At 43.5% G+C, this 26,658-nt stretch overlaps 1 long non-coding RNA gene across 1 annotated transcript; it reads right to left on the bottom strand.

Moving 5' to 3' along the window:
* Positions 1-16,807: 16,807 nt before the first annotated feature.
* LOC133082545 (uncharacterized) lies at positions 16,808-26,456 on the bottom strand. The gene is made up of 4 exons (XR_009698965.1): positions 26,010-26,456; positions 21,321-21,424; positions 17,951-17,997; positions 16,808-17,492 (listed from the first exon to the last, which is right to left on the bottom strand). It is a non-coding gene; the product is annotated as an uncharacterized LOC133082545 (long non-coding RNA).
* Positions 26,457-26,658: the final 202 nt, after the last annotated feature.

A 26,658-nucleotide genomic window follows, 5' to 3' on the forward strand; every position in this document is an offset into this window, starting at 1 on the left:
GACGAGGAAACTGAGACCCAGATCAGCCTTCCAGGCCGTCTTGGACCTGGCATACTCTCTCACTTACCAGCTCCCTTCTTGGTGAGCCAACACTTGCAAGGAAAAGTAAGTATGTATTCTGTGAGCTTTAAATCCTTACGACAACCCTTTGAGGCAGTGGCTCTCAAACTTGTCTGCGTATTAGAATCTTAAAGATTCCAAAGCCTAGACCACATCCTCAGATCAAATTATAATCTCTAGTAGTGGGACACAGGTATCAATGTATTTAATGATTCCAAAGTGTAGGTTTCCAGCAGTTAAGGAAGTGGGGGGAAGCCATCTGAGAAGTAGATCTGGATATATAAGAGAGCAACATGAGAGATCCTTGCAGTGACACTCTATCTTGACTGTGTCAATATTAATATCTTGGTTGTGATGTTATACCATAGTTTACAAGATATTACCATTGGTGGAAAGTGAATAAAGTGTACATGAGATCTCTTTGTATTATTTATCTTATAACTGCATGTGAATCTACAGTGATCTCAAAAGAAAAAGATTTAATTTTTAAAAGGGGTGGTGGTACTCCTGGGTATATATCCAAGAGTAATGAGTGTTTCTGGCCACCAAAAGACGTAGCAGTACTATTTGCAATAGCTCCAAATCTGAAAACAACACAAATATTCATCAACTAGAGAATGGACAAAACTATAGTATATTCATACAATGGTATATTGCTCAGCAGTAGAAATTAAAGAAAAAACAACTACTGACACAACAATATGAATGAATCTCACAGGTAATATCTTGTAGAGAAAAAAAAGTAGACACAAAAGAGAACATATAATTCCATCTATGTCAAGTTCTAGAGCAGGCATGGTTGTCTGGAGCTGGGGTGGGAGGGATTGACTGGAAAGTGGCACAAGGAAACCTGAGGTCATGGAAATACAATTGGTTTGGGTGGTGGATACAGGGTATAAACATGTAAAAATTCATCAAGGTGTATGTAAATTACAAATCCATGAAAAAGAAAAGATAAAGGGGGGGGGTTCTCTCGCTGCAAAAGTTTGAAAATATCTAGAATAATGGTTCTCAAATTTTACTGTCTATTGGAATCACTTTGTGGGCTGCTTAAAACAGATTACTAGACTCCACCTCCAGAGTCTCTGATTCAGTGGGTCTGAAGTGGAACCTGAGAATTTGCATTGATGCTGCTGTTCCAGGGGCCACACTTTGAGAGCCACTGGAGTCCAGACTAGACAAATACTTTCCTGAGAGATAAGAGACTTGTCTAAGGTCACACAAGCAGTCAGGCAGATAGGGGCCTAGAACTTGCTTCCTGACTCTTCAGTGGGCCTTCAAGGCCTAGGTCAGGCCTTCTCTGCCATCCAGGAGTAGTGCTCCATTGCTTGCTTTACTATATCCCTTAATTATAATATCTGATCAGGAAGGGACCAGAGAGATTCCTGGATCTAATCCTTTCTCCCCATTCTATAGAGTGGGAAACTGAAGCTCAAGGATCAAAGGTACTTGTCCACAGTCACAATAGCAGGACTTAGCCTTGAACTATCTCCTGTATCTGCCTCAGACCTGTACACAGTCTACCATGGGGCACCCTTACTGTCTTAGCTGCTTTGTTTCCAATCCTCTTCCTAAAGATACCTCCCCATCCCACATTTACATATCTGTGCATAGGTGATGTTTCTCGAAGCCTTTAGTCAAGATCTTAAGGAAATAGGCCACACTACTTCTAAATCATTTTCTAGAGCTGAAATGGAGGGCTCCAAGCCTGTTGCTCTTTGAGAACATCCATTACCTTGCTTAGCTTAGGGAGCATTCATGACTCTTCAGAATTTGACTTGTCTTTTCTTCCACTATTCATCATCGTCTATCTCCCCCCAGCACTTTACATTCTAGACATAGTAGATCCTTCCCAGCCCCTCAACATCTCAGATTTGCTCATGGCTTTGTAATAATAATTGTAATTATAATTAATGTTTACTAAGCACTTACTGTATGTCGGACACTCTTCAATGTGCTTTATAGTTCTTCATGTTATTTTCACATCTCTGAGTCAAGGCCAATTATTACAGATGAGGAAACTAAGGCACAGAGAGGATAAATAAATTGTCAAAGGTCACACAGCTTGGAGTGACAGAGACAAGATTTAAATATTTCTTGGAACCTCAAATTCAGAATGTCTAATAAGCAAATATATTCTCTATATTGTCACCCTACTCTGCTTATCCTCATCTGTTCCCCTCTCACTTGGTGGCACCACTATCTACTCATTTTTCCAAAATAAGAACCTGGATATTTTCCTTGACAATTCCCTCTCGTCTTACCATGTCCCTGTTCCCAGTCCTCCTGCCTTTAATCCTGCTCCCTAAATAACTTTTTAATGCCACATCTCCTTACTCCTCCTCTGGTGCTGGGACGATTGTCATGGCTTCCTCACTAGATCTCCTGTCTACCTTTCTACCCTCTGCTGCCAGCCACCTGCTAGAAACCCCTATACCCTTCTCATCTTCTTTGCTCAGATTCTCCTACCAGGTTGGTCCTGGTGCTTATTTTTGTTCCTTTAATAATCTAAGCTCATTCTAGTATCAAGGCCTTTAACTGTCCCACTATCTGCAATGCTCTTCCAATGGCTGGCTCCTAATTGTTCAGGTCCCAATTCATGGAGTCCTTCCTTTCCTACCCTATCTAAATTAGTCCCCAACTCCCAACACATACACACCTACAATAAATAAAACATATGACTTCTTATATGACAGATACTGTTCTAAGCTCTCTCTATATATTAAATCATACTCATTATGCTTCCATGAGGTAAATACTTTTATTACCTCATTATAGATGAGGAAGGAAACTAAGGCACAGAGAAATTAAACAGCTATAGAAGGTGTGGCCAAGATGGTGGATTAGAAAGACCCTGAGCTCACCTCCTCCAATGGACACACCAAAATCAAAACTATTTACAGAGCAACTATCTATGAGAATGATCTGAAGACTAGCAGAAAAGATTTTCCACAACTAAAGATTTTTAAAAGGAACCAAAACAAGATGAGTGGGAGGGGCAGGGACATGGTATAGTCAAGACCCACACCTCCAGGTGTGCAACCCACAAATGGGAAGATAATGACAATTGCATAGTTCTCCCCAAGGAGCAAGGGGTCTGAACCCCACATCAGGCTTCCCAGCCCAGGAGTCTTGCCCCAGGAAAGCAAACCTTCAGAACATCTGGCTTTGAGGCCAGCAGGGCTTACATATCGGAGAGCCAGAGGAAACAGAGACTCTGCTATTAACAATTTTACATGCTCCAAGTCCCAGTGCAGAGACAGTAATTTGAAAGGAACCTGGGTCAGACACACTGATGATCTTAGAGAGCCTCCCAGAGAGAGAGACAGCAATTGAGAATCTCCCTGGGGATGGAGATGCTGGCGGTAGCCATTTTAGGGAACTCATTTTACTGTGAGGACACTCATGCTGGCAAGCACTATTTTGGAGTCCTCCCTCTAACCTACAAGTGCCGGAGGCTTACTCACCACCAGTGGGCCAGCACCAACCCTGAGTCCCCTGGGCCCTGCAGCCAGCTGCACCAGGACCAGCCCTGCCTGCCAGTGAGCCAGTGGGCCAGTGACCATCACATGAGGCAGGGCCTGGCAGTCAACTGGGCTGGTGGCCATCTTCACCTACCAGCACAACCACAGTAGTAAGCCTTGCCACAGAGAAGGGCCCATGCAACCAACATGGAAGTTACCACTAGAGCATATAGCTCTGGTGACCAGAGGAGAGTATGCTTCTGGGCTTCATAGGATGTCTCCTACATAAGGCCACTTCTCCAAGATCAGAATATGTAACAGACCTACATAATACATAGAAATAATCAGAGAAAATTAGGCAAAACGAAGAGACAGAGTACTATGTTCCAAATGAAAGAACAAGACATAATCTCAGAAAAAGAAAATAAATGGAGATAAGTAACCTACCCAAAAAGGAGTTCAAGGTAACAATCATAAATGCTTAATGAACTTGGGAGAAGAATGAATGAACAGGCAGAGAATCTTAACAAATAGAAAATACAGAGAAAGAACCAAACATAGCTGAAGAATACAATAATTGAAATAAAAATTACACTAGAATGAATCAACAGTAGATTAGAGGATACAGAAGAATGAATCAGCAAACTGGAAGGCAAAGTAGTTGAAATTACCAAAGCTGAACAGAAAAAAGAAAAATGAATTTAAAAAAATTAGGACATTTTAAGACACCTCAAGGACAAAATCAAGCATACTAATTTTTGCATTATAGGGGTCGCAGAGGGAGGAGAGAGAGAGAGAGAGAGAGAGAGAGAGAGATGTACAGGGAACATATTGGAGACATAATAGCTGAAAACTTACTTAACTTGGGAAAGGAAACAGGCACCCAGGTCTAGAAACCACAGAGTCCCAAACAGGATCAACCCAAAGAGGACAACACCAAGACACATTGTAATTAAAATGGCAAAGAGGGAGGTCAAGATGGTGGAGGAGTAGGAGGATATGGAGTTCATCTCTTCCCACAAATGCAGCAAGAATAAATCTACAAATGGAACTATTCTCACAGAGCACCTGCTGAACACTAGCAGAGGACCTCAGACACCTAAAAGGACAAGAAATATCCCCACATAACCAGGTAGGCCAAAAGAAAGAAGAAGGGAAAAGGAAGAGGAAAGGAAGTGGGACGGGACCTGTGCCCCTGGTTGGGGGAGAGCTAAAGAAGAGGAGAGGTTTCCGCATCTGGGGAAGGCCCCTCACTGGTGAGGAGATCAGCTGGGACAGAAGGGGAGCTTCGGGGGCTTGGAGGAGAGCACAGCAACCGGTATGTGGCAGAGTGAGACCTACACAGATGGTCTGTGCCACAGCTCTGCACAGCCCAGGCTGAGATGGGTGTCTGCCAGTGCACAAGGGGGATGGGTGCTGGAACGTGGGGTTTGGAGAGCAGATGTGGGGAGGGGACTGCTGTTGGCTGTGAAGAGACAGCCTGAAGGCATGGGAGTAAGGAAATCTGCAAACAGGAGTGCTCATGGAGGAAGCCCAGACCACCATAGAAGCAAAGCACCATTGTTGTGTGAGGTGCAAAGGGTGGGGCCACCATTGCAGCTTCTGCCCTCAGGTGCCGACCCCTGCCTCCATGGGCACTAGGGAGGGGTTCCGCCGGAGTAGGCTTACACGACTGACCGCAGCCATCGCCTCCTCTGCCCCTCCCCACCTGGGCAACATGCTAGCCCCGATTTCTGCCTCTGCTCCCTCCTTCCTGGGCAGCCCGCTTGCCCCATCGCCTTTGCAGCTCCCTCCCACCTGACAGGCTTGTGTGCTCTGGCAGACTTTGAAGCAGATGCCAGTGGGTGACCCACATGCAGAGGTGAGACTGAAACCACAGCTGAGTCCCAGAGGTGGTGTGACTAAGGAAGGAGAGCTGAAATCTCTCCTCCCACCAGTGTGAATGGTGGAGTTATAACTCTGCTAAAGGCTTCCTAAATTCAGCACCTGCACAACATCCGAACAGACAAGTGCTTCTGCAGCTGAGATGGGTCTGGCTTTAGCAGATGTGGGATTTGTGGGCATGTACACATGGGGGTCGGGCCAGGCCAGAATCTGAGCTACTTCTATAGCTCCCATAGCAGGTCCAGGTACATGATTACTGAAGTCCTGGGACCTGACCACAGTGATTCTGCACTGGTGGCCTGGTGAAAGAGTGCCTGAGAGACACCAGAGCCAATTGCCAACATACCCATGGTGAAAGGACTGAGACCAGTCCCGACAACAGTGTACTTTGTGAGCCAGCACAATGGGTGAAAGGGGACACAACAGAGCACACGCACAGTTGAACAGCTCCAGAGGAAGAATTCTCAGTGCCTTCTCTCCCAGTGGGGGTGCTCCAATCCCACCTACCTTGCAATGCAGATCAGAAACACAGTAAAGAAACAGAACTGGGGGCCACTACTCCAAAAACTAAGGAGCAGACACTGTCCCTGACAGGGCAGTGACAACCACACAGCAAAGGGGAGGCCCCGCTCAATATCCAGGGCAGGCTCTGGTCACCAAGACACCAGTCAAACACCCTATCAAGGGAATAATGACCAGCATACACTGAGGAAAGAGGTGGCAGTCATCCATACTAAAAAGAGCCCTTGAACAACAACAACAAAAAAATTAACCCCATGCATATGCAGGCTACACAGGGACATTTCCTCTTGGAGAGCACACACAAGGCTTCACGTACAGTGGAACCCAGCAAAAAGAAGCACTTCCATAGGAACACAGGTCTAGACCTACCTAGGGGTCTTGGAGCATCTCCTGGAGAGGCGGGGTTAGATGTAGCTCACTGTGGTGGCAAGGGGATAGGTAGTGGAGGCCCCAGGCAATATTAATCACTGTGAGCTCTCCCAGAGGTACCCATCTCTACACCAAGAGCTGGCCCCACCCAAAAGACAGCAGGCTCCAGTGCTGGAACGTCTCAGGCCAAACAACCAGCAAGACAGAAACACAGCCCCACCCATCAGCAGACAGGTTGCCTAAAGTTGTACTAAGCTCACAGACACCCCAAAACACAACCCTTGACATTGCCCTGCCAACCACAGGGACAAGACCCAGCTCCACTCACAGGAGGGGAGGCAACAGACCCTCCCACCAGGAAGCCTGCACAAGCCCCTAGACAAATCTCACCCACCAGGGGGCAGACAACAGAAGAAAGAGGAACTACGATTCTGCAGCCTGTGGAAAGGAGACCACAAACACAGTAAGCTAGACAAAATGAGAAGACAGAGAAATATGTTGCAGATGAAGGAGCAAGATAAAAACCTACAAGAACAACTAAATGAAGAGGAGATAGGCAAACTACCTGAAAAATAATTCAGAGTAATGATAGTAAAGATGATACAAGATCTCAGAAAAAGGATGGAGGCATAGATTGAGAAGATAATACAAGAAATGTTTAACAAAGACCTAGAAGAACAAACAAACAGAGATGAACAATAAAATAACTGAAATGAAAAATAAACTAGAAGGAATCAATAGCAGAATAACTGAGGCAGAAGAACGGATAAGTGAGCTGGAAGATGGAATGGTGGAAATCACTGCCACAAAAGAGAATTAAAAAAAAAGAATGAGCACAGTCTCAGAGACCTCTGGGACAACATTTAACGCACCAACATTCGAATTATAGAGATCCCAGAAGAAGAGAAAGAGAAAGTGTCTGAGAAAATATTTGAAGAGATTGTAGTCTAAAACTTCCCTAATATGGAAATAGTCACCCAGATCCAGGAAACCCAGAGAGTCCCATACAGGATAAACCCAAGGAGGAACATGCTGAGACACATATTAATCAAACAAACAAAAATTAAATACAAAGAAAAAATATTAAAAGCAACAAGGGAAAAGCAACAAACACAATATAAGGGAATCTCCATAAGGCTATCAGCTGATTTTTCAGCAGAAACTCTGCAGACCAGAAGGGAGTGGCATGATATGTTTAAAGTGATGAAAGAGAAAAATGTACAACCAAGAATACTCTACCCAGCAAGGCTCTCATTCAGATTCGATGGAGAAGTCAAAAGCTTTACAGACAAAAAAAAGCTAAGAGAATTCTGCACATCCAATCCAGCTTTACAACAAATGCTAAAGGAACCTCTCTAGCAAGGGGAAAAAAAAAGGCCACAACTATAAACGAGAAAATCACAAATGGGAAAGCTCACTGGTAAAAGCAAACATACAGTAAAAGCAGGAAATCATCCATACACAAATATGATATCAAAACGAGCAACCATGAGAAGAGGTGAGTACAAATGCAGAAAATGGGAATTGCATTTGAAATTAAGAGACCAGCAACTTAAAACAACCTTGTATATGTATAGACTGCTATATCAAAACTTCATGGGAAATGCAACCCAAAAACTACAATAGATACACACACAAAAAAGGAAAAGCAACCCAAATACAAAAAGATGGTCATCAAACCACAAGAGAAGAGAACAAAAGAGGAAGGGAAGAAAAAAGACCTACAAAAACAAAGCCAAAACAATTAGAAAATGGAAATAGGAACATACATATTGATAATTACCTTAAATGTAAACGGATTAAATGCTCCAAACAAAAGACACAGACTAGTTGAATGGATACAAAAACAAGACCCATATATATGCTGTCTACAAGAGACCTGCATCAGACCTAGGGACACATACAGACTGAAAGTGAGTGGATGGAAAAAGATATTCCATGCAAATAGAAGTCAAAAGAAAGCTGGAGTAGCAATACTCATATTAGACAAAATAAACTTTAAAATAAAGACTGTTACAAGAGACAAGGAAGGACACTACATAATGATCAAGGGGTCAATCCAAGAAGAAGATATAACAATTGTAAATATATATGTACACAACATGGGAGCACCTCAATATATAAGGCAAATGCTAACAGCCATAAAAGGGGAAATCAAAAGTAACACAATAATAGTGGGGGAATTTAACACCCCACTGACACAAATGGACAGATCATCCAGACTGAAAATTAAAGAGGAAACACAAGCCTTAAATGACATATTAGACCAGATAGACTTAATTGCTACTTATAGCACATTCCATCGAAAGCACAGAATACTCTTTCATCTCAAGTGCACACAGAACATTCTTCAGGATAGATCACATATTGGGTAACAAATCAAGTCTCGGTAAATTAAAAAAAATTGAAATCATATCAAGCATCTTTTCTGACTACAATGTTATGAGATTAGAAATCAATTACAGGGAAAAACATTGTAAAAAACACAAACACATGGAGGCTAAATAATATGTTACTGAACAACTAATGGGTCACTGAAGAAATCAAAGAGGAAATAAAAACAATACCCAGAGAAAAATGACAACCAAAACACAACGAATGAAAATGTATGGGAAACAGCAAAAGCAGTTCTAAGAGGGAAGTTTATAGCAGTACAGTCTTACCTCAGGAAATAAGAAAAATCTAGAATAAACAAGTTAACCTTACACCTAGAGCAACTGGAGAAAGAAGAACAAGCAAAACCTAAAGTTAGTAGAAGAAAAACATCATCAAGATCAGAGCAGAAATAAACAAAACAGAGATGAGGAAAACAGTAGCAAAGATCAATGACTAAAAGGTGGTTCTTTGTGATGATAAATAAAATTGATAAGCCTTAGCTAGACTCATCAAGAAAAAAAGGGAGAGGACTCAAATGAATAAAATTAGAAATGAAAAAGGAGAAGTTACAACTGTCACCACAGAAATACAAAGGATCATGAGAGACTACTGCAAGCAACTGTATGACAATAAAATGGACAACATAGAAGAAAGGACAAATTATTAGAAAGGTCCTACCTTCCAAGACTGAACTAGGAAGAAACTGAATATATGAACACACCAATCACATATACTGAAATTGAAACTGTGATTAAAAATCTTCCAACAAACAAAAGTCCAGGACCAGATGGCTTCACAGTTGAATTCTACCAAACATTTAGAGTAGGGTTAACCCGAATCCTTCTGAAAGTCTTCTAAAAAATTGCAGAGTAAGGAACACTCCCAAGGTCATTATACAAGGCCACCATCACCCTGATACCAAAACCAAAGATATCACGAAAAAAGAAAATTACATGCCAATATCACTGATGAACATTGATGCAAAAATCCTAGCAAACCAAATCGAACAACATATTAAAAGGATTATACACCATGATCAGCTGGGAACTATCTGAGGGATGCAAGGATTCTTTAATATGCACAAATCAATCAACGTATACTATACTTAAGAAACTTGGCTGTTTTTTTCCTATTCATGATTTCTGTACTTATTTCCTTTCTATTCTTTAGGATTTGTCACTATCACTTTTGATGGATGTTAGTCTCAGCTGAGGACCCTTTGGAAAAAGGTCTGTGCCACATATGAGGGACAATCCAACTTTGGAGGAATCAATCCCACCCCAAATATGTTGGTTCAGAATATTCAAGGGAGATGCCTGGCAATTTGTAATTGAAAGAACTCCCACTCCAAGTGATTGCAAGTATTAGATAAGTTTTGGAAATGATGCCTAAAAGAAGACATTTTGAGAGGGAAAATGTACACAAGTTGTCTGCCCCATGATCTATGTCCCTAATTGTGCAGTTCCCCAGTCAGCACCTAGCCCAGAGCCCCGTATCCACTCTCTGGTCTCACTGATGCCCTGCTCTCAGCCTGTATGTCTGGAGGGAAAGAAATCATCTGTCTTCCTGGCAGATGACCTTTTTTATTACCCATCTCATTCAATACCAAGCATCCCAAAGGAGCATGACCATGAGGAACATATTCATAACACCTGAGACGTAGAAAATGTCAGTGGTCTACAAGATCTTTGATATCATGTGGTCCAACACCTTTGCTTCCACTTTCCCCAACCCAACCCAACTCAACCCCCATTTTACAGATGAGGAAGATGAAGCTGAGAGGAGAAGTGACTTGACCAAAGTCACATCCTAAATTACTTATTTCTACTCAACATCGCTAATTATTAGAGAAACAAAAATCAAAACTACAATGAGGTATCACTTCACACCAGTCAGAATGGCCATCATTAAAAAGTCTACAAATAATAAATTCTGGAGAGGGTGTGGAGAAAAGGGAGCCCTCCTACACTGTTGGTGGGAATGTAAATTGGTGCATCCACTATGGAAAACAGTATGGAGGTTCCTTAAAACACTGAAAAGTTGCCTTGATCCAGCAATCCCACTCCTGGGCATATATCCAGAGAAAACTCTAATTCAAAAAGATACATGTACCTCAATGTTCATAGCAGCACAATTTACAAAAGCCAAGACATGGAAGCAACCTAAATGTCCATCGGCAGATGAATGGATAAAGAAGATGCGAGATATATATATATATATATATATATATATATATATATATATATATATATATATATATATATATATATATATATATATATATATATAATACACACACACACACACACACACACACACACACACACACACAATGGAATACTACTCAGCCATAAACAAAAAATGAAATAATGCCATTTGCTGCAACATGGAAGGACCTAGAGATCGTCATGCTGGTGAAGTAAGTCAGACAGAGAAAGACAAATACCATGTGATATCACTTATATGTGGAATCTAAAATATGATACAAATGAACTTATTTGCAAAATAGAAACAGACTCACAGACACAGAAAACAAATTTATGGTGCACCAAGGGGGAAAGAGTGTGGGGGAGGGATAAATTGGGAGTTTGAGATTAGCAGATAAAAACTACTATATATAAAATAGATAAACAACAAGGTCCTACTGTATAGCACAGGGAACTATATTAAATATCTTGTAATAAACTATAATGGAAATGAATATGAAAAAGAATATATATATATACACATATGTATACAGATATATATGTATACATATATATGTAACTAAATCACTTTAATTACACCAGAAACTAACACAACATTGTAAATCAACTATACTCCAAAAAAAAATACTTGCATCTAGTGGTCAGAGCATCCACTTTTTATGCCAGTTTCTAATTGACCATTGCCTGTTTGGGCTGGAAAAATCAGGCAGTTCTGGGTATCAATTCCAGCACTCGTACCTACTAACTGTGTACTCTTGGAGAGGTTACTTCATCTCTCAGAACCTCCATTTCCTTCTCTGTAAGATGGAGGACCAATAATAATCCTAACCACACGAAATACCCAGTATATAGTAGGTGCTCAAAAAGCATTATTATTACTCTTTTTGGTCCCCTTTCCCTTCCCTAAAACACACAGGATGGTGAATGTCCATTAAAAACCATTAATGGTGATGGCCACTAAAGGCCCACACCTTCCTAGTCCCTCTCACACTCAAATTCCCAACTTTCCTCCCTTTGCCCTTTGAAATTTGAGAATTTCAGCCTTACTGAAGCCCAAGCAAGCTCTTCGGAGCTAGAGGGCTGAGAGTGATGTTCGCCTATCCCCTGGGTAGATTCAGTAAAACTTCAAATCTGATACTACCACCACAGTTTAATTCATCTTCCCAAGACAGGGACCTAGATAATGGGATGAAGGGATGTGGAAGGAGTGTTGGGACAGGGCAGGAAGGAGGGGCTAAGGAAGAGAACAAGTGATTGGCAATTACAGTTCCCCACACAGGACTGCAGTAGTTGATGTATGTCAGGGAATAATTTTTACAAAGAAAGGAAGGGAGAGAGGGAAGGAGAAAGGAAGGAAGATGGAAGGAAGGAAAGAAAGAAGGAAGATGGAAGATAGGAAGGAAGGAAAGGGGGAAACTGAATGCAAACAGAAGCTGGGTATGATACTCACAGTGTTAGGCTGTCCAGCAACCAAAGAGAGCTGGGATCTTCAGTGAGGAAGGGATCATCAGAAATTAGACCTTTCTCCCGTTGGGAGAAAAGATTATACTAGCGCCAAGCCAGGCAGAGCAGATGGCTTCTGATTATAAAGGATGTCACTGTCTCTTTCTTTTTCCCTCTCCCTAACCCATTGCAATAATAGAAAACCCTGAGTTACCAGGAAGTTCTTCCTTAAATTCTTCTTGTGGCAGGAGCAGTTAGTTTCTGTCCCCATTAAGACCTTATGGTTGGAGCATGTATTATAGTTGAAAACTGTTTTCACCTCTATTATATCCATGATAGTCTCCACAACCCAATACAGTTAGTATCATTATTCTATATGGTAGCTGAGGAAACTGAAGCCCAAAGAGATTAGGGTCCCACCTTATCAGGGGTGGCATCAGGGTCAAGTCTGGCATTTTTTTGTTTGTTTTGTTTTGTGTTTTGTTTTGATATTTTCGTTTTGCTCTCCTCCCCTCTCTAGGCAGGTATGGGTCATTTGCTCCTGAGGAAAGGTGGTAGACACTCCAAAAAGAGGCTATTGAATTTTTTCTTGTGGGATGATATTTTGCCATTCCTAAGGCTTGGAAAAATTTCTCTTTCTCCTGGGTTGAGGGGTATACCTTCCTTAAAGTAACATTCCATCCTCAGATACCCCTTGAGTCTCAAAACTTAGCTTGGACTCATTAAATACCACTTGTTATAATATTGATGATAGTAATATAATGCACTAGTAAATGCACTAGGCACTTACTTAGATTAACTCATGTCACCCTCTCCTCAGCCCTGTGAAGTTGTATCATTATTATTTCCATTTTGCAACTAAGGACACTGAATCACAGAAAGGTCAAGTAGCTGGAGTGGAGTGTAGGGAAGTAGGACTGGCCTTGGTCCTAGATTCTTATAGAAAGGGCTAAGAAAGGGCATGATGTGGGAGAAAGGAAGCAAACCTTGGCTGAATGTTGATATGATTAGTTCCTTGTTCTCAGTAAGCCACTTAGGCTTAAGGCATTGTGCTCATTGATAGCAGGGAGAACCCTACATTGGGCTACATCTATAGTTCTTTCTCTGACCACACCCCTCCCTATCACCCACCATCCCTATAACGGTGAATCTGAGATTATCATAGGGCTTTAAGGCTACTGAGCTCTGCTCTAGGTTTGGGGATACCAGTCTAGGAATGCTCCCTGTAGACTTAGAGTTCTCTGGCCACCTTCAGTCTTTGCACCCTGGAATATTTCCAGGAAACCTATCCTTAAATGAGATACTGCCCCTCATCAGCACTTCCCATTCTGAAGTAAGGAAACAGTGACAGAATTAAGACTAGGACCAAGGCCTTTCTTTCAGAGGCTCCTTAAGAACAGAGAGACATACTTTGTTATTAGCCTGTTTCTCTGAAACTTGGGGATCTCTAGAGAATGCAGAGCTGCCCATCTAAAACTCTATCTCTTTGCAAAGATTTTACCAGGCAGTCCAACACCATGCCTGGCACAGGTGTTCACCTAAGCCTGCTGAATAGTACCAAGCTGAATTTGGAACAGGGCACCAAGGACAATGGGGCATTTGCCCATGGTAGGTGAAGGTAGACCTCGGACCCTCTTTCCCATGGCCTGATCTCTTGGGAGTTGTGGAAATGAAGGTATATTTGTTGGTTGGTTTATAAAGTGACCTTAGAGGGAAGAAAGAATCATTGAAGATGTGGCCCAAAGTCACTGAACAAACAGGTGGTATCATTGAAGGTGTGAGCAGCTGAGGAGGTGTTAATAGGAATGTTTAGGTGTCTGCAGACAGGCACAGGGACCAACACGTAGGTTCCTCAATAGGGCCTATGGAGAATAAAGCGTGCCAACAGGCCTTATGTAATCTGAGGAAGTAGGGGATACTTTTGAAGATTTCACATGATGAAAATAAGAAGACTTTTATTTTAAAGCTTAGAATAAACAGAGCAGGAATTTTTCTCTGTTTGGTTTGCTGCTATATCCCCAGCACCTAGAACTTGGCTCATAGTAGGTGCTCAGTAAACATTTTTAAAATCAATTAATGAATTTACAGATATGGCAACTGAAACAGATTTATCCAAAGTCACACAGTGGCAGAATTGGGGGGTTGGTGGTTAGGAGACCCCAGGCCTCCACTATACTAACCTATAGGCCCTTTCAAGTCCACCTGGATAACCTGATACAATTCATCTTCCCTCAAGAAAAAATAAAATATAACTTTTTTGTTTCTTTGGTATAAAAATGATGCATGCTTATTTTGAAAAATACAAAAAAGAAGGAAATTACTTAGTATACCAGTTCTCAAACACAATCAAGGTAAATACATTGCTGGATTCTCTTTCCAGTAATTTCTTTTCTACATATAGGTCTTTGTTTCACAGGTCAATCTTATATTTCCCTATTCCAAAAATCCCATGCTCCAATCAAACTGCAACACTCGTTTCTTCATTGTGTCTTCTATTTTCCCATTTCTACCCTTTCACCCGTGGGATTCCTTCAATCTGGTACATTTCTGTGTATCTTTATTCTACCTATCTTTCAAGATCCTTATTAAATGCTAAATTTTCCATGGCACAATTTGATTTTTCCTTTCTTATGGTATTGATTAAATACATTTTATTTCATACTCCTCACTTCATGTCCTACCCCACCAAGTGCGAGCAATTTAAAGATTAGTCCCATATCTGACTCCACTCTTTCTCCCCCAACAGCATAGCCTATCACTATGTCTGCCATAGAGTATGTGCTCTGTAAAGACTGAATTGATTCAACCGTGGTACAATAAATTTATTGGACACAGATTATGTGCCAGGCACTGTGTTAAGCACTTTACATGCACTAACTCATTACAAAAACACAATATTCCTACGGGTAAGTACTATTATTAGTTCTGTTTTGGAGATGTGAAAACAGAATGACAGAGGCTAAGTAATTTTTCCAAGGACATACCACAGTATAATATGATTCAAACCCAAGCTGTTTGACATCAGGATGCATACTCTTAACTGTTATGCTCTGTTGCCTCTGAAAATCAGGGACAGAAAATGATGGGATGGAAGCAAGGAAATAGTTCAGGCACCGAAGGATACACGAAGTGGCAGAGTAAACACAAAACACCTTCATGCAACATCAGTTTTACTTACAGATTTGGCGGGGGGAGGGGGAGTAAACAATTTAAATAGTGTTGCTTTTATCTTAAAACAAACATGGCTATATCAAAGAAAACAAAACTTGCATAAATATTTGATTCACAACATAACATTTCAAAGAAAATTTGGCTTGTAGTTAGCTGTTTTGGGTTGCATCCCTAGCACACCCCAGAAGGACAGAATATTCCCCCCAACTTCCTGGAGTATATGAGAAACACTGGCTCAGAGGGCCATGACAAGAGTGATGGTGGATGTCAGTGGTGAAGAGCATGGGTGAAGTAATAGTTGGAATGCTAGTGGGCTGGAATGGTAACAATTATGTTGACACTTCGGGTAGCAGCGATGACAGTCCTGACAACGGTGATGATGCCAGTGGTGACACATGAGATGAGAGCGGTGAAGATGAACAGTGCTGATCATAGTAGCTATGGTGATTATTTAATCACGGCCCGGCTTCTTGCCAAACTCTGGGTCACCTCCAGAATCAAATTGAATTAGAAGTTGTTATTTGCTCTCTCACCACCCCCCATCCAAATTTCAGGACCCCATTTAGGAAGCCTTAGCCATTTTGCAAACTCCTGCTATTTCCCATGAATGCATGTTCAGGACTCCATGAAGTTCCCTCTATCTGAGCTACCTGCCCGCTCCTCCCACCTCATTTATACATGCAGCTTCTTTATCTTTCAAGACTCAGCTCTAGAATGTCCTCACACAGCCCCTCCTAGCCAGGTGGACTCAAGTACTCCTGTACCTGTGCTCCCATAGCACCCTCTATTTGAGCATTTGTCACACATTAGCTTTGAGAGTCATTTTCCACTTAAGATGTTGCCTTCCATCAGCTTTGGGATGTGGAAGAGGATGAGGGTAGATCAATAAGAGATTAGTTTTCTCACTGTAAGATTGCAGTTTGGCCCAAAGTCACTGAACAGCCAGGTGCTTATTTTGAAGACTCAGAATCTTATGGGATGGCTTAGAGTTCTTTGAGAGGTAGGTTGATAGATTTGGATGACTTTTAATGGACCATTTCAACTCAAGAGATTGTAGCAGTCATGCCTACCCTGGGATGGTCATTCATTCATTTATTCAACACATATTTATTGAACCTTCAGTAAAATATAAGGCTGTGCTGACTGGCTCCTGAAGACACAAAAGGAGATCGTCTACTCCTCCCTAGCACCTGCCCATATGTCAGTCAACAGACACTTATTGAATGCTCACATGATGTCAAGGCATTAGCTTTTTTCTATATGGCACCAAGGGATAGAATTTAAAGCTGCAGGAAACAGCTTAATACAAGGAAGTACTTTCTAACCATTAGAACTGGTTATAATTAGAACCAGCTGCCTCAGGGAGAAAACAGTTACCCATCATTGGAGGTGTTGCAAACAGGAGCTGGGGCCTTGAAGTAAATATCTAAGATCCATTTGAACTCTGTTCTTCTGTCCCTAGAAAGAGTTCTAAGTCCCTCCTGTCTGTATCCTCATTGCCACTCTCAAATACAAGTTGGTCCCTGGAGAATAATCTGCCTTTAGGTTCTTCTTTTATTTGTTGTTCTCTTATTCCTTTATTTCCTATTTCAAACTTCTCCCTCCTCTCCATTTCCTTCCCATGCCCCAGTCTTAAGTGAGGGGTGAGAATGAGTGGCAAAAATCACTTCCTTTATGTGACTGCAAAACAGTGTCCTGACTCTCTCTACCACTTGGCATGGAGCTTTATAGTTTGCAAAGCACCATCACATGTATGGATCTGTTCAAGAGACATTTATTGAGCTCTTTACTGTGTTGGGCACATGATCTCGTGACATCCTCACAACAACCCTGTGAGGTAGTTTGAAGGGGCCCAGGACCCAGCTGTGGACTCTGGACTCTGGTCACTTGGCTTGTGAGCAGCATCTCAGAGAGGATTGGACTTGCATCTCATGGATCCTTTCAGTCTCATTGGCTGGCTCTCAGATCTATCCCTAAGGAGGAGACAGTGCTTCTCCTAAAGGGAATGGGGAAATTTTAGACAGACTTAGAGGCAAACTGGTTCACAACCACCCCCAGCTGTTCTATGTCCCTAGAAAGAACACTGGATCTCTCCAACCTGTACCTTTACCTCACTACCCCAAATGCCTCATGGCCCCTGGGGAGTCATCTGGATCTAGGTCTTTCTTGCTGGAGGTAGGATGGCTTTTGCCAAAACAGACAGCAGCCAAGCAGCCTGTGTGGCCAGCTTCCAGCTTTGTGGCCTGGACAAAGAGGGTGATTTTGGAGTCTCTTGTCCATGGGCACAGAGTCAGAGGCCAGAATGATTCTGGGCTAGCAATGTTGCAGGCCCTCAAACCACTTGTACCACAAAAGAAGTCTCCTCCAGAAATGTAAGGGGGCCAGCCCTTACACTGGGGTTGAAAAAAAGGAACTGCCCACTATCTGTTAGGGCCTTGCCCTAGCTACCCTTACCTCTTACCCTACTGTCTTAGTCCCCATATCTCCCATGTGGAAATCACCTGAAAAGAAAAGAAAACCAAAAATGAAAATTCAAAATATGCAGAACAGGGCAGGTGGCTGAATTTCAGGTGATGATCAAACTAAGGGGAGAAAGTTAGACATCTTCTACTGCTATCCATACTTCCATCCCTCTGTTCCATCTCTCTTCTTGCTATTCTTAGTGGCAACAGAAATGGTACTTGGGCTAAATTTATATTTGAATTATGCCCTTGTCCGTAGCCCTGCCTCTCATTTGTATTGATTTATTTTTATTTCTTAGACTTGAGAATAAATATTTGATGGATATTTGGCCTGGTGTTTTTTTGTTTGTTTGGTTGGTTGGTTTTTTTTGGTATCCACATTATTTGGCCTGTGTTTTTTGGTTCACAAAGACCATGCTTTGTCTTGTTGGATCCTTGTGAGACCTTGTAAGACAATCAAGGTGGGACTGATCAGTCCCATTTTGCAGATGAATAAAGTAAGGGAGAGAGGAGAAGCAATCTGCCTAAGGGCATAGCCATGCTCTTTTCTCCCATAACAAGGTCATTTCCATTGAAGTGTCTAGGACTCATAAGATTAAGATAGCAACAGTATCCAGGAGGATAATTTTTTAGGTCACAGTACCTTACTTGGCAACCCTGAAACTGAAAAGAGGCAGTGACCACTTCACTCCCATGGAGGGTTTACTATTGGCCCTTTTGTACATCCAGTGAAATGACTTTTAAAAATCTATGAGGGACTTCTCTGGCGGTCCAGTGGTTAAGACTCCACACTTCCAATGCAGGGGGCAGAGTTTGATCCCTGGTCGGGGAACTAAGATCCCACATGATGCTGCAACGCCTCCAAAAAAAAAGAAAAAATCTGTGAGCAGGTGAATGGGTAGGGTTGGAAGAAGGTGGAGGGAATAGAAGTTCTGGAGGGATAGTCCTGAAGAAGGGCCCTCACCACCATAAGGAAGCAAGCAGAAAGGAATAACACCACTCCATTGCGCTTGGGCAGAGGTCCAAGCGCAAATGGGCTGATGCCAGTACTTCCTGCTCTAAACTTGGTGAAGATAGGGCTTTCTGGGCTCAAAATGATTTTACTAAGCAGTCTACTTACCTACCATTCACCCTGATCACTTTGAGAAATGCTTCCCTTAAGCCAAGGAGTTGGCCCCTATCCAGGGAAGAAGCTGGACAGGGACACGGAGGAATTAGATAGTATAGCCTTTGCCCTTTGCTATTTAGTGAGGCCCTACTCTCTGTCAGGCATTGTGTTGGGTACTTTGCCTCCTCAACTTCCAAAACTGTTAGAAAAGGAAGGCTAATGTCATCAGCCCAAGTTTACAGTTGAGGAAAACAGACCTGGAGAGTTGAAGAGACCTGCCCAAGGTCACATAGTGAGTTGTTCTAAGAACCAAAGCAAGAACTAAGCTTCCTAGGCTTCCAGTCAGCCCCAGGCATTTTCAATGATATAGTCTCTAAAATTAGAATTTGTTTCTACTCTAAGAGCCAAGTAAACAGCAATAGTGTCCCTACAAGGATAATCCTCTCCAGTGATGTGTGTGTGTGTCTGCCAAGACTGATGTGCACACAGGCCTCTTCTGTAGTATTTAGGGAAATTAGAATATATGGATTTTGTTCCATATAATTTTAGTGCTTGGAAGTTTGTTTTCATTCATGCCAAAGTTAACCAGCAATATTAACTGTATTAATTTTAGCTGAAATATGAACACACAAACTTGTAAAACTGACCTGTGCAACCGACCATACTCACAAATATAATCATGAACACACACAACACCACTCACTCACATAATTTACATAGAAGTCACACTATAGTAAGAAAAGTAAGTATTCACCCCCCTTATTCCTGTTCCCAGGGTAGATGATTGCCAAGATGACGTGTAAAATGGACCAGAATTCTGGGCCTAGAGGAGTCTTTGAAAAACCAATATCTATAAATAGATCTCCTCCACACATACCACCTCTCTTCCCTTAAAAAAAACCCCAGAAATTTCAAAGCTTCATTGCTCATTTCTTTGTCTAGCTACTAAGCCTTATCTGATGAAGAAGTCTATGTGGGCAGCCCATGGTATCATAATACCAGAGGCAAAGGAATTGGTTTTCAGGGATTAAAAAATGCAGTCCAGAGCCCAAGGTAAGTAATAATATGGGGGCTTCTTGAAAACTCCACTTCCCATAACAAAACTTCAGATAACCAAGGTTGGTCTAGGGCCACTGAGTGGTAGGTAAGGAATCAAAAAGTATGAGTGTTTACCTTGGCCTTTTATCTTTTCACTCCTGTCTGAGATACCTGTCTTAGAGCTGGCTTCAGGAGGACAGTTTAGCAAGGGAGTGGAGTAGGGGGTGCAGAGTTAACTGCCTGTGATGGAGAGGGGTCATGCATGAGCTGAGTGGGCTTTATAAATCTAAGTCAAAGTGAAGACATTGTCCACATTCCTTCTCCTTGGGTCCCCTCCTAGCCTGCTCCACTCCAATCTCTCTCAGTCTATTATTGATACCAGATACCAGATACTTTAGAAGGTATCTGGTAGGACATTCATTTGGTTAAGGGAAAATCTGCCCTGAGGTCCTCTTTTCAGGGATAATCCACCTGGGAAGGGAAATACAGTAGATGGCTAGCATTTCATTGTAAATGCATAGGTCCAGTTCTGAAGAAGCCTCAGAGTTGTGTGTGAGAGTGGGTGGGAGGGGTGGTGCTGAGAGGGAAATGGTAATGCAGGTTTTATATCCTATTCTGCCACTAACAGTGTTACTGAGAAAAATCTCTTCTTTCTGGGTCTCAGTTTACCACCTGTAAAGTGAAGAGGACAGTCTGGTTCCCTTCCAGCTTTGACATACATGAAAGTGTTGTATCTGGACTCACTTTAGTTAAATGTAAGGTGGGTAGGGGGATGAGGTAAGGGGAGATTTAAGACTAAATATTAATTATTCTTTCCAGTCAGGAAGGCTGGGTATGCTCTATCCTAGGAGTGTTTTCCTTGGGAGGGAAAGGTGGGCAGAGGAATGGTTTATTTTTTCCCCTCCCATGGATCTTTGGGTAGAGCAGGCACCCTTCATTTCAGCTGAGGGGATGGGAAGGAGAAAGATACCTGGGACACAGGGCATTTGTGTTTGACCCTGGTTAGAGCTGAGAAGACATAGAGGTTACGTTCATGGGACAGGGTGTGCATACTTGGTTATTAGTGGCTAAAGAGTATGCCCAGGGAGCAGTCAATCTCGGTATATTCATAATTAACACAGGGTACTTATCATAAGCTTAATAGTAGTGCTAGTTTTAAAATATTACCCACATAATTCCTAGACTTTTAGGTCCCCAATAAAATCCATCAACAAACCTTGGTCTTTCTGGGTCTTTCTCCTTGGGTTTGTGGCAGCAGCAGCAATGCAGTACCCCACAGAGGTTCTTACTCTTTGGCAGCTACCAACAAATGCAGAGGTTCTGGGTAGGGCAGAGAGAGAACAAGAAGAAAAGGAATTTAACCAGCATTCTCTGGAAACAATTCAGACTGAGCCGACCGATTTAATAAATTAGAATTCCTGTGGGATGGGAGCAACTGAGAGGGCATTGCACTCTGTGGGAGCAGTATAATCCTTCAGATATCTTTTCTTGGTATGTTGATTGAAGACATTTGGGATTCTCCTGGTGCCCCACCTAAAGGCACTTGGGTATGAGCTCAGGATTGGAGATAACAGGGTGCCCCAGCCCCCTTAGAGTCTAATAATCTTTCTTCTGAGTGGTGATCAGCAGGCATAAGCAATAAGTCTCTTGTCTCACTCACTGACAGGGTAGAAGCATCAGTGATTGTCAGACCACCAAGCCCGATATGGAAGTAGAATCTTCCTGCACCTGCACCAAAAATTGGATTCCCAGGATCCCCTGGTAGCCCAGCCAGGACCACTAGAATAATTTGGCAGTGAGATTACCTGGAGAGCTCTTGAGACTCTACTAGGGGGAATAGGTTGCCCTGAGTGCCAGCCATTGCCTCAACTCCCTTAACTGACTACCCTGAGGTAGATGAGTAAATGTGCTGTCCAGAAATTGGTTTATAGAATCACAGAATCACATAGAGAATTTCAGATGAAGAAACTGAGGCTCAGCTGGGAAAAGTGAATTACTCCAGCACTCCCAAGTTCAATACAGAACTAGGTAATACAGTGTTTTTGACTTTGTCTTATTACATGATGTCACTTCTCCTTAGTAGGTTTATATTTTAGCTTTATTCTTACAACAGTGATTGTAATGATAATAATAATGATATATTAATGAAATAGCTAAAACAGAAATAAAATGAGCATTAAATGAGAAGGGAGGGAAAAAACCTCAGGCAAGTAGGTAAGCAGCTGAAATCTGAAAAAGACAAGAAGGCCCCTCTGTTCAAATATCACTTAAAATATAATGGTCAATAAGCCCTTTAAGATTAAGGCCAGGGTGGGTGCCAGAGGTAAGGAAAGAAAGGAGGTAGGGGCAGGGAATGTTTTATTTTTTTTTATTTTATTTTATTTTTTTTTTAATTTTATTTATTTATTTTTGGCTGTGTTGGGTCTTCGTTTCTGTGCGAGGGCTTTTTCTAGTTGTGGCACGCGGGGGCCACTCTTCATCGCGGTGCGCGGGCCTCTCACTGTCGCGGCCTCTCATTGCGGAGCACAGGCTCCAGACGCGCAGGCTCAGTAGTTGTGGCTCACGGGCCCAGTTGCTCTGCGGCACGTGGGATCTTCCCAGACCAGGGCTCGAACCCGCATCCCCTGCATTGGCAGGCAGATTCTCAACCACTGCGCCACCAGGGAAGCCCGGGAATGTTTTAATTAAGACCCTGAAGCTGGGGGTTGTGGCCTAGTCCAATCCCCTCCTTGAGGATCTCCTTAACCTATCACAGTTTTAAACCACAGTCATCTCAGCCCAGCTGGCTGGGGGGACAAAAAAGTAAAAGATAGTGGCCGGGCTGGGATTTCAGCCCTCTCCTGGGATAAAACTCTTTCCCCAAAGCCCCTTCTTCATTGATCACACTGTTCTCCTGGGGTCTTCATCCTTAAATTCTGGGTGTTTACCTGGCTTGCTGAATTGCTCTTCTCTCCCAGGGATTCACCTTTTTTCTGGGTATCGATCTCTTTCTTGAAATTTTTTCTTCCTCAACTCCCTGAAATCCCTGATAGTCTAAAATTTTATGAGGTACTCCTTCTTGTCCTGAGTCTCTTTTATTTGGCTTACCACCCCCCACCTTTTTAACAATACGTTTAACCAATCTCTAATGCTGTGGCCATTTTCTGAAGTTCTATAACTATCTTAGAATCATGGTCTTCAAGTCTCTGGGGTTCAGCCTCTCCCCTGGAGTTCCATTCCCAAATCACTGGGGTTTCAACTTGGATTGCCAATTCTCTCTCTCTTAGGGTCCCCTCCTTGCAGCCCTGGGACTCCCCCATCTTAGGCAGTTTTATTTCTTGCCTAGAAGCCCCTCCTTACATCTTTGTGACTTTACCCCTTTTCTGAAGTCTCTTCTTCAACCTACTTGCCCCAAATTACTGGAGTTACCCCTTTTTTGCATGCCACCAATTTTGCAGGGTACCTTTTTTCTGGGGTCCTCTATCGCTACTGGTGTCTCCTCACTCTATATCTAGGGCCATCCATTTGGGAGTCCAAATTCTCTCTGGGGCTCTCCTTCCTATATCGGCAAGTCAGCTTTCCTTTCTCCTTCCCTCCCTACTTTCTTTCCTTTCCTCCTTCCTTCCTTCTCTCTCTCTCCCTCTATCTATCTATCTATCTATATATATCTAGATAGATAGATATTCAGGTACCATATAATTCAACCATTTAAAGTGTACACTTCAATACTTTTTATTATAGTCACGGAATTGCGTAACCATCACCATAATAATTAGTTGGAGAACATTCTCGTCATCCCCAAAATAAACCCCGTATTTGTTAGAAGTCATCTTTCTTTTTAATAGAGTCCTAACTTTCTCCTTTGGTTTACTCTCTATGTCTCTGGGCCTTGCCTTTTCTGAGGGAGTGTCTTATGTCTCTCCTGGGGACTCATCCTTACATCTCTGAAGCTGTACTCCCTTTAGGGGCCTTTTATTTCTCAGGGTCTCCCCACATCTTAGGGCTATACCACTTTTCTGGTGTGCCCTTCCTGCACCTCTGCAATTCTACTCCTTTTCTTCATTCTTTCTTCTGGTATCACTACCCCAAATCCCTGGACCTATTTCCCTTTTCTGATGTCCCTCCAATATACAGGCCAGTCTTTTGAAAGGTTCTATCTCATTTCTAAAATACCCTCCCTTTAGATATAGAGTCCTACCCCTCTTTGGGTCCAAATTTTATTTAGGCCCCCATTCCATCTTTCCCTGGGGCTTCACCATTTTTTCTGGAATCTTACCTTTCCTGGGGACCCCCTATGCTTGCATCTCTTATCATTTTTCTGTTTTCTTCTCCCTAAATCCCTGGCACTACAGGGCAGTTTTTTTTTTTTAATTTATTTTTATTTTTGCCTGCCTTGGGTCCCCACCGCCTCGCCCAGGCCTTCTCTAGTTGTGGTGAGCGGGGGCCACTCTTCGCTGTGGTGCACAGGCTTCTCACCGCGGCAGCCCCTCCTGTTGCAGAGCACTGGCTCTAGGAGAGCGGGCTTCAGTAGTTGTGGCACATGGGCTCAGCAGTTGTGGCACTCAGGCTCAGCAGTTGTGGCCCGCAGGCTCAGCGGCCGTAGTGCACGGGCCTAGTTGCTCCGCGGCACGTGGGACCCTCCCCAACCGGGGCTCGAACCCATGTCCCCTGCATTGGCAGGCGGACTCCCAACCACTGCGCCACCAGGGAAGCCCGGCAGGGCAGTTTTTATCTCTCTCAGGAAACCTTCTCTCCCTCCTCCTGATTCCACCCCTTTTCCGGAGTACTGTTTTTTAGAGACTCTTCCTTGTACCACTGGGACCCCACTCATTTTCTGCAGTCCCATCTCTAGCCTGTTATTTCCTTTGGGCATCCTTGGGACTCCACCACTTTTCTGCAATCTTCTTCTTCTCCTGGGTTTCTAGGTCTCATGGGATTCACTGTCCCCCATGTCTCTGTGGCACCACCTTTTTTTCTTCAGTATCCTTTCTAAATCCGAGGCTTCAATCTTTTTTATTTTGGGGGTTTAATTTTTCTCCTGGGGCTACCCTGTTCAAATCCCTGGGACTCTACCTCTTTCTCAGATTCTACTTCCCTGCTGGCATCTCCTCCTACTTTCCAAGGCTCTTCCTCTCCTTGGGATTCTTTAGTCACCAGAGTTTCTCCTTTCATTAGCAGGTTCCTCGTTTCTTCTGGACTTTTCCTGCCCACCCCTACTTGTCTCTTGAGCCTCTGTCCCTGAGGTAGCTAATTCAGCATGATTTGTGCCTGCGAGGTCAAGAATATCACCCCATAGGAAATGTGCCAGGTTTCTATCATTCAAAGGTTGTAGGGTCAAGAGCAAAGAAAAGTAAAAGTGAGTGACCCCTGTGTGTCAAGAGCTGTGCACATACATTACCTCCAGTAATCTTCACAGCAGCCCTCTGAGTGGACTTTGGTAGCCTCATTTAACAGATGAATAAACTGTGGCTTAGTGGAGAAAAGCTTCTGGGGCTGGATGGAGCAAAGTGGAACTCCCACCCCCTCTGAATGCTGAGTGGGAGTGGGGAATCATCATGCCCAGTCTGGGGAGGGGGCTTGCCTCTGCCTATGCCACATTTCTCTGACTGGGAAGAACCCAGCCCTGCAGAGCCCCTGGCACTCTAGGATCTGACTCTCCAGCTCGCACTCCAGGCACGTCAGGGAAGAAGGAAGTGGTTTTCGCACCTCGGAAGTGAGGTCATATATATACTTTCAAGTTTGGGGTGGGAGATCAGGGTGTTGACGGGGCTTTGAAGCTACGGGAGGTGGAGTCGGTGTTGGAGGACTCTCCCTCAGCCCTGATTCCCCCCACTCGTATTCCCACGTGCATCTTCTCGTGCGGAGCCTGGCCACGTTGTAGAGCACAACTGCCTCCTGTTCCGTCCCCGCTGCCCCAACTACATACCTTGCTCTGATCTTCTTTACGGGGGCCAGGCACTGAAGTTGGCCAGATCTGGCTAGTGGAGAGCGATCGGCGGGGCTTGTCCAGCATTTCGCCCAAAGGATAGGGGAGACATGCTCCGCGAGGTCGCAGTGGTAGCCTGTCAGAAGCCCTCAGCGCTGTCATGAACCAGCAGCAGTAGCCGGGATGGTGGCGGGGTTGCCACAGGAGTAAAGCTCTCTTCAACAATCGGCTGTCTTCTCCCCGTCCCCGCCCTGGGGCCCCAGACCCGTGGCGGCGCCCAGCGGGCTAGCGAGTGAGGCTGCCCTAAGTGCCTGGAGACCGAGAGAGAAGAAGGTGAACAGGGATGCAGCGAGGACTGACCCTGAAGGCGCGGAACAGCCTTTGACCAGAAACTCCTGGTTCCCACCGGAGGGTTTCCGAACCTCCCTGTAGCCTGCCAGCCGCCGATCACCCTCCTCGCTTGTTAAATACGTACGTGAGTCATCTGGCGGGGGCTGGGGGCGGGTTGGACTGGACTGGGACGGATTGGACGGAATTGAGCTGGAAAGAGCCTCTGACCTTAAGACCGCCCTGGGGAGGGGCTACTGGAGAGCTGCGAAGGGGAGGGGAGGGAATCTGGTGCAGATCTCACAGCGCAGTGTTTGGGGCG

The sequence above is a fragment of the Eubalaena glacialis genome, chromosome X (genome assembly GCF_028564815.1).
Source record: "Eubalaena glacialis isolate mEubGla1 chromosome X, mEubGla1.1.hap2.+ XY, whole genome shotgun sequence".
NCBI lineage: Eukaryota > Metazoa > Chordata > Mammalia > Artiodactyla > Balaenidae > Eubalaena > Eubalaena glacialis.